The sequence below is a fragment of the Lathyrus oleraceus genome, chromosome 3, assembly GCF_024323335.1.
Source record: "Lathyrus oleraceus cultivar Zhongwan6 chromosome 3, CAAS_Psat_ZW6_1.0, whole genome shotgun sequence".
Classification (NCBI taxonomy): Eukaryota; Viridiplantae; Streptophyta; class Magnoliopsida; order Fabales; family Fabaceae; genus Lathyrus; species Lathyrus oleraceus.
Window position 1 is genome coordinate 478,125,467 of NC_066581.1, and position 9,505 is coordinate 478,134,971.

Here is a 9,505-nt window from a genome sequence, read left to right on the forward strand (position 1 = left end):
CTCTCCGATCGTTTACTCTTCTCATGAAGTCGCGCTTGCAATGCTATTTCCGACATCGCTTTATCGTTTCCCCTCTCATCCATTCGTTGTTCATGAGCTTCTAGTGAGCTTTAAAGCTCCTCCTTCGACAACGACGATAAATCCTTCGATTCTTCAAGCGCAACGACAATGTTGTCGAATCTTGGCGTTAAAGAACGCAAGATCTTCGACACAACATTCTGCTCTACCGTAGTTTCCCCGCACGACTTGATTTGATTCACCACACGCGTAATACGCGTCACATAATCGTTTATCGACTCCTTGTCCTCCATTTGCATTAACTCGAAATGTCGCTTGTGAGTTTGTAACCTCACCACTTTGGCTTTGGCAGCCCCTGCATAAGTCTTCTCAAGAATCTCCCACGCTTGCTTTGCGGAATCGCAATCGCCTACTTTTTCAAAGTTGTCACCATCGACACAAGAAAGGATCAAGAACAACGCTTTATAATCCTTCTTCTTCTTTTCTTTGAACGTAGCCTTTTGAGCATCCGTAGCTCCTTCGACGAGAGACGTAACACCATCTTTGATCACCTCAAGAACGTCTTGATAGCCGAACAAAACCTTCATTTGCTTCGCCCATTTGTCGTAGTTTTTCGAGTCAAGGATTGGAAGATTGGTAGGTATTTTATCGTTTGAAACGACATGATTACAGCGAAATTGGATCAGAACCAAAGCTCTTGATGCCAAATGTTGGAAAAAACCAGAAATGGAGTGGTGAAAAACAGTGTGTTTGGGAAAGATGAAGATGATAATGTGAATAGAGAGAGATAGAGAAATAGAGAAAGATTGAGAGAATTGAATCATATGGCATTAACCTTTCAACTATGACATACAATGTCTATTTATAGGGTACAAATTGGAACCACAAACAGGCCCAAGAATAACAGAAAAAAACAGAATTGCAAAAACAGCTTATTTCCAAAACAACTTATCCAATAAGCTGTTTTCACTGCAATGCTTTTTAAAGCTTCTATCAAGCATTTGAATTATTAAGGACTTCCAATAGAAAGTGTTGATCGACATAGTTACCGGCGATATTACCAATTCTATCTCTACCATTATTGAAGCCATCGTTTCTGGTTTTTCTAAATGATTTCAGATTTATTTAATAGTACATCTTAAGTTCCAAATTAATCTCGTTGTCTCTTATTTTTTCCTTTTTTTTTGTGTGTATTGCTTTGAACTTTGAATATTAATTTTTAAAATGCTTTAATAATATGCACTATAAATCAGAATCAAACCGTCCAAAATAAGTAATAAACAAAGCATTCTAAAAAATTGATAATGCTCTAATGAGACTAAATCTAAGAGATTTACTCAAAAAAAAATAATTGTCGATTGATACAGTATTACCACTTCAAAAACGTGCAAAACAACATAAAAGATAAGGAAAAAAAAATCATTAACACACACTTTCTGTTTCTTTTTTTCCATGATATCATCTATGATGCATTTGTTCTCAATTTTCCACAGGATTCACTTTTGAAAAATTTAAAGTAAGAAGAGATAACATACTAAAGAGAAAACAAAATTTGTCCTTCACGAATTATTTAACATGCTTACCGAAATGCATGAGTGGCTTCCACGGCCATAGTCATTTACCATTTTCCTCATCTTCTCTTTCCTTTTGCTTCTCTCCCATATTCTGTGTTATATCTATTTCATTTTTGTTTACGACGGATATATATAAAATATAAGAGAAAAGGGGTGATGTACTGTTAGTGCAATCGATTGGACTTTTCTTCTATTTGACATTTTATAAAAGGGTGCAACCCGTTGACATAAAAATGCAACATGTTACACTGACTTGAATTATTATTTATTCTTAACACATCACCTTAACTCAAGTCCTCAAAGTCTCCCGTTCCCATTAACTTCTTCAATCTCTTGAGCACTTTAATCGTTACTCCCTTGATCAACAAATCGACCACTTGGTCTTCACTTCTACAATACCCCAATCTCAACCTTCCATCACTAACAAGTTTTCTCAAGTAGTGAAACCCCGTCTTAATATGTTTGTCCTCCCATGTGTAATTGGGTTCTTAGCAAGGTTTATAGCGGAAACCTTATCAACCATGAGCGTTCACTACGCCAAAAACTGGAATAGACAGCGCACCTTAGAGGGCGCTTTCTTAAAGAAGCGCACTCTAAAGTGAAGAGAAAAATAAGGAGGAATAGACAGCGCACTTTAGAGGGCGCTTTTGAAACAAAGCGCCCTCTAAAGTGAAGCAAAAAAATAATGAGGAAATGGAGGGACACCAATAGAGGGCGCGTTTATGAAAGCGCCCTCTAAGGGTACCCTTAGAGGGCGCTTTTAAAAAAGCGCTCTCTAAGTCCATGTACAACAGCGCACTTTAGAGAGCGCTTGTGTAACAAAGCGCCCTCTAAAGTGAAGCGAAAAAATAATGAGGAAATGGAGGGACAACAGTAGAGGGCGCGTGTCATACCCCAAAATTTGCCCGTTGATATTACAAAACATTTTCCAAAACCCTCTGACTTGATCTGCAAGGCACTGATATCAAATGGACAAAAGCCCAGCTCACAACAGGCCTAATCCAAAGTGGCCCAAAATAGCTTGCTCGCTAGGCGAGCAATTCCTTCGCCTAGCGAATATCTCAGCATGCCACTCGCCCAGCGAAGCATCAGGTCCAGAAAAAGCCCAGACCTAGCTTGCTCGCTAGGCGAGCAATTCCTTCGCCTAGCGAAGCTTGCGAAAATTTGAAGTTTTGGACCTCATTTTAAGCCCATTAGGTCACCACCACTACTACTATAAATACCAGCTCCTCTGCCACGAAAATGAACACACACAGACGGACGAAGACGGACGGAAACACGCATCCAGAGGGAGAAACACAGAAACCCTGCCGATCCAGAGAATTCGGAAGACGGAAACCCTGAAGGCCGCTCACCCGCCTCGAAGCTGCCACCGCCCAGCTCCATCCGATACCTAGAGTGATCAGTTCAACCTAGCAATTGCAAACAGGTTTGCGTATTGTCACTGTTATATGCTTCCAATTGATAACCGTTACCTACATAATGCATCATGATTAAATTTTGATATGTAACATGCAAATTGAAATATGCTTGAACATCATGAATGCTATCCATGTTGTGCCTGTAATTTAATGTCATAATTCAAGGTTCCGGAGACAGTACGATTGCCACAATTCAAAATCTGTGGCCGCTCGCTAGCACATCGTTAAGCGAGCCTGGAGCGAATATTCGCTACGCCTTCGCTAGGCGAAGCAGAGGCGAATGGACCAGTAGCTGCTCTCATGTTTCGTTTTATGTTTGTCTTATTGTAATCATGCATTATCCGGCCTTGTGACTATTGTGTTCATTCTGTAGTGCAATTTTCAATTGCACTTTAACTTGGTATTCTCACCCGTGTGTTTAATTTGTGTTAAAGCTCGCATATTCTCAAGGAAGTGGCTGGCTAGGTACTCCACTCTATGTGTGGAAGACTTTCATGGAGATGGATTCTAAATTATTTCACTTTAATGTGAAGATTCATATTGATTGCCTAACCAATTTTAATGTATTGATTCTTAATGTATTGATTTTAATGTATCGATTTAATGCGGAATCATCCTAATTACCTAATGAACTTAAGATATGGACTTTAAATAAACAATATCGGACCTCTCTTTATTACCCCACGATTTCGATATTACGGTCATGTCCCGCGAATATGGGGATACACTTAGCAATGGCCCTTCGGTTAAATCATCATAGTCCCTCGGATGTTGCCGTCGAAATTACGATTTCGTCCCTCGATGACCCTTCGGTGTAGCCTACGGTTAAATGATGATAGTCCCTTCGAATGCTAAGGTATCCTCACAACTGTTGCCTTCAATGACCGATCGACGACCCTACGATGACCCTTCTACATCCCAAGGATAAAACTACTTACTCCTCAATAGTAAGGACAGTTTTACCCTCATAAGGATAGGAAATGCCCGGAAAGACCTCGGACAGGTATAACCTTAATTGCTCATTCATAACAAAAACGAAACACTTTTCAAACCTCACCCCTTTCAAACATCTTTTGGAAAATCACCACTTAGCATACATCCGTACTAGGATCATTGCCGAGTTATATTTTTCTAAACTACTTTCAAAAAACTATACGAGATAACCACTTTGTATACATTTATGCAAGGATCATTACAAAGTTAAATTCTCGTTTTCAAAACACTTTTCAAACACCTTTTTCAAACACCTTTTTCAAACAAGGAAAACATAAATGATTGAGCAATTAAGAGCCCATGGATAACCATGGATACAAAGGGTGCTAATACCTTCCCTTTGTATAAAGTACCTCCCGAACCTAAGAATTTAAAATTAAGGTCTTTCCTGTTCTTTTCCACCTTTCCTTATGGGATAAAAGAAAAGTCGGTGGCGACTCTTGCTAACCGCGACATTGCGATTACAAATCCAATAAAGTCCAGTTCACCGTATGACAGAACTGGCGACTCTGCTGGGGACTGAAAAGAGAGGTCCATCTTAAAAAAAAAAAAAAATCATTTATGTTTTTGGATTGTTCCTTCTTTTAAGGGTATTGTTGAGTGAAAGATCCTACACCCGGATCTAGTGTACCTTAGGCAAGTAGCAATAGATCATCGCGACTATCCGGCGTATACTGGAATGGTTAAAATGATAGCTACGGTTAATGTGACACTTTGGTTGTCCTGATGTTCCTCATGTTACTTGAGGAAAAATTTGGCTTCCGCGTGGTGTCATCAAAGCATTAACCAGACCTTTAGAACCCTAATTGACTTATCCTAGCCATTAGAAAGTAGTGAGATAACTGACTTCGGTTCCGACTGAGGTTGGTTGATACTCGATGCTACACTCTTTGAGATTGGACTTTAGAGAAGCTTCGGTCAACCACTTGGCGTTGCACTGAAGTGGACTTAAAGAAAGGTCGATGATCTGAGATCCTTCTAGAACCCGGTTACTATTCTAGGACAGGTTGAACCAACCGAACTTCAGTGGGGAGGGTACTTACCTATGGAACTCATGCAAGCCTTAAAACCTAGGAATAATTGTTGTGTGACATGCTTGCGCTTGCATAACATCATGACATCATAACATCATAGCATCATCATACTAACCATTTCAAGGACTTAGGAATTTAGCTTTGCTCTGTTGAACAGGTTATGGCTTCCAGGAAGACTATCCGGATCAATCTTGTAGCAATCTCTCCTCAACTCAAGGATTTGGTGTCAGAACTCCCCGATCATGCTCAGTTCAACAAGAAACATGGTCATCTTCTCAACTTAGTTACCACTGGTTTCAAAGAAGATATGATGAGAGTCCTATTCCAGTTCTTCGATCCTAAACATCATTGCTTCACTTTCCCAGATTATTAGTTGGTACCCACATTAGAAGAATTCTCCCAGCTGCTTGGGATACCTATCCTGGATCAAATACCTTTCAGTGGTCTGGAAAAGATGCCAAAATCTGAAGAAGTTGCCGCAGCTTTGCACATGACAAAGTCCGACATTGAAACTAATTGGGTAACAAGGAGTGGAATGAAAGGTTTACTTGCCAAATTTCTGATAAGTAAGGCCCGAGAATTCCTAAAAGTTATGAAGGTCCATGCTTTTGAAGATGTTCTAGCATTGCTAATCTATGGTTTGGTGCTATTCCCTAATCCAGACCAATTCATAGACATGAATGCTATTCAGATATTCCACACTCATAACCCTGTGCCTACCTTGCTTGGAGACATCTTGCATTCCCTTCACACTCGTACTATGAAGAGGCAAGGGACTCTCATGTGCTGCATACCTCTGTTGTCTAGGTGGTTTATTTCGCACCTTCCTCAATCAATCTTGAAGAATGATCAAAACCTGAAGTGGTCTCAGAGGATAATGGCACTCTCCCATTCAGACATCCGGTGGTGTTCTAACCTCAGAGAAAATGTTATCATCATCGACCGTTGTGGAGAATTCCCTAATGTACCACTCATGGGGATAAGAGGAGGTATTACTTATAATCCTGCCTTAGCCCTACGTCAGTTTGGGCATGCTCGAAGAGATGGTCCGCATGAAATGATTATTCAGGGTATAGTGTTTGACTATGACAATGACTCTCAAGGTCTCCGCCAAAAGTTTGTACGAGCTTGGGGCATGGTGAAAAGAAGCAATTCAGGAAAGAAAAATTCTATTCCTATGGAGCCTTATCTCAGATGGGTACGCGCCAGAGCTCGTGAACTTGTCATGCCATATCTTGCAGTCGGACCATTGATTGTTGAATCAGAGGTCGAAGGAGGTACTTCCCAGATCATTCCTTATCCGGATATGCCTACTGATGTTGAGGAATTGAAAAGATCCTGGACCCAGTTGAGAGAGGAGAGAGATACTTTCGAAGCTCAGTTCAATGCAGAAAGGAAGAAAGTACTAGAGCTCACCAGTCAGCTTAATGAGGAACGAAGACTCAATGCATATCTTCGCCCAAAAAGAAGTCGCCCCTGGGAGACTTGAGCTTTCATTGTATTTTATTATTATTCCTTTTGTAATGAACATTGAAAAAATTTAGCAATAAACATTTCTCCCTTGTTGGCAACTTACGCAAAGTTAAATTCCCAAAAGTCCTTGAAAACATTTCATGCATTGCATCGCATAACATAACATTGCATAACAGGTATTCCAAAGGACCATATTCTCACGGTCTGCCTCTTAAACAGAAAAATGGATCTCGAACAAACTGTCAAGGATCTCCAGACTCAGAATGCTCAATTCAAGGAGATGATGCTAAGCTTATCCAAGGGGCAGGAGGAACTGAAGGCTCTTTTGGCCGAAAAGAAGAAGGACAAGAAAGCTGTGAGCTTTATTAACCCGGGTAGAAGGCGTAAAGGACAGGCTACGGGAATCAAATTTGGAATCCCGAATGGTCCAGAAGAGGGGGCGGAGAATGATTCAGAGGAGGAGGATGCTGATTTCTCTAACCCTGAGGATGATGATGAAGAGTATGAGAATGAGTAGTACTCTCCAAGAGATGATAAGTACAAATTGCTGGAAGAACGCATGCTAGCCATGGAGGGTCAGAAGACACCTGGTCTGGATTTCGAAAGTTTGGGTTTGGTCTCCGATGTGACCATTCCCCGCAAATTCAAAATCCCCACTTTCACTAAGTACGATGGCGCGTCTTGTCCTCAGATGCATCTAAGGGCTTATGTGAGAAAGATTCAGCCGCATACCACTGACAAGAAACTGTGGATCCATTTCTTCCAAGAGAGCCTGTCTGGCACACAGTTGGAATGGTATTATCAGCTCGAGAGTTCTGACATCCGCACCTGGACTGATCTAGCAACAGCCTTCTATAAACAGTACCAATATAATTCTGAGCTAGCGCCTACTCGGCTACAGCTGCAGAATATGGCTATGGGATCTAAAGAAAGCTTCAAAGAGTATGCCCAGAAATGGAGAGATTTGGCCGGCAGGGTCAAACCCCCTATGACGGACCGAGAATTAGTAGACCTGTTCATGGGTACCCTGACTGGCCCATTCTACAGCCACCTACTGGGGAGTTCTTCATCAGGTTTCACTGAACTTATACTGACAGGTGAACGGGTGGAGAGCGGCATTCGAAGTGGAAAGTTACAGGCGGCTACTTCTACAAGCGGTAAAAAGTCCTACCATGGGAAGAATGAATCGAATGCTGTGTATGGTCAAAAGAATCATAATAAGAAAAATGGTGACCATGCCATTGGAGCAGTGACGATCGCAGCCCCACCAGCTAAAAACTTCCAGCAAAGACAAGACAGACCAAGAAGGCAGTTTACCAAGCTCAATATGACTTTAGCACAAGCACTGCAAAGCATGCTGAAGGTAAATTTAATCACTCTCAGAGGTCCTCCTGCAAATGTCAACACTGCTTCGCCTCGTTATAATCCCAATGCCAGGTGTGCATATCACTCCGATAGCCCCGGGCACGATACAAACGATTGTTGGCTGTTGAAGAATAAGATTCAGGACATGATCGACGCTGGGGAAATTGAGTTCGAGCCTCCGGAGACTCCTAATGTCATCACTGCTCCTATGCCTAATCATGACAAGGCTGTTAATGCTCTCGATGACGATTCTCTCATCACTACTGTAGCGGACTTAACATCTCCTCTCCCGATCATAAAGAGGAATTTATTGCAAGCTGGTTTATTTCCAGGTTGTACTAAAGATTGCAATCTCTGCATACTCTGGCCCGAGGACTGTTTGAAATTGAAGAATGGTATTCAACGGCTGATGGACGATCGTACAATTCTCTGCGAAAGGGTTTCTAAGACAGAAAACCCTACTGAAGAAGTATCTGTGATTGCAAGGCCCAAGGTTCCAGTGAAGATTACTGCTCCCAAAACACCTGTGAAGATTATTGCTGAACCCAGAGTAGCTCCCCTGATCATTACTGCACCTGGCCCGATCCCGTATTCCTCAAGCAAAGCCATTCCGTGGAACTATGGAGGTGATGTTTACATCCATGGTGTAAAGCAAGTTGGTGATTCTGCTAACCCCAATGACATTTTTGGGACTAGTAAGATTACTCGAAGCGGAAGGATCTTCTCTCCAGAGATCTCACCTCCAGTTCCCGAAAACCGAGGAAAGGAACCGGTCAACCCTTCCCCGTCAGAGACACCGATCGAAGCTACTACTGAAGACGTTGCCAAACGAGAAATGGAAGAAGTGCTGAAAATCATTCGCAAGAGTGATTTTGATGTTGTAGAACAGTTGGGGCATACCCCTTCCAAAATCTCGATGTTATCCTTGTTGCTATCTTCTGAATCTCATGCCAATGCCTTGATAAAATTCCTGAAGACGGCCCATGTACCTCAGGAGACCTCCGTCGATCAGTTTGAAAACTATGTTGCTAACCTGACTGTTGACGATGGCCTAGGTTTTTCCAATGCTGACCTGACACCAGCAGGAAAGAACCACAATAAGGCTCTGCATATCTCCATTGAGTGTAAGGGGATCACCTTGTCTCATGTGTTGATCGATAATGGCTCTTCTTTGAATGTGTTACCGAAAGCCGTGCTCGATAAACTCGACTGTAAAGGCATTGAATTGAAGCCTAGTGACATTGTGGTGCGTGCTTACGATGGTGCAAAGAGTGTTGTCCACGGTGAAGTTGTTCTCCCTATCAAGATAGGACCTCAAGTCTTCAACACTACCTTTCATGTAATGAACATCCGCCCCGCCTATTCCTGCTTGCTGGGACGCCCCTGGATTCATGGGGCAGGTGCTGTAGCTTCGTCTCTCCATCAAAAGCTGAGATATCCAATAGAGGGAAAGATTGTCACTGTGTGTGGGGAAGAAGAATACATTGTCAGTAGTGTGCATACCTTCAGATATGTCGAGATGGATGGTGAATTCTTCGAGACTCCGTCTCAGTCATTTGAAGTGGTTCCTCCGCCTAGTCCTGTCCTTAAGCCAACTCCCCTTGTGCCCGAGGTTGTTCGAGTTTCT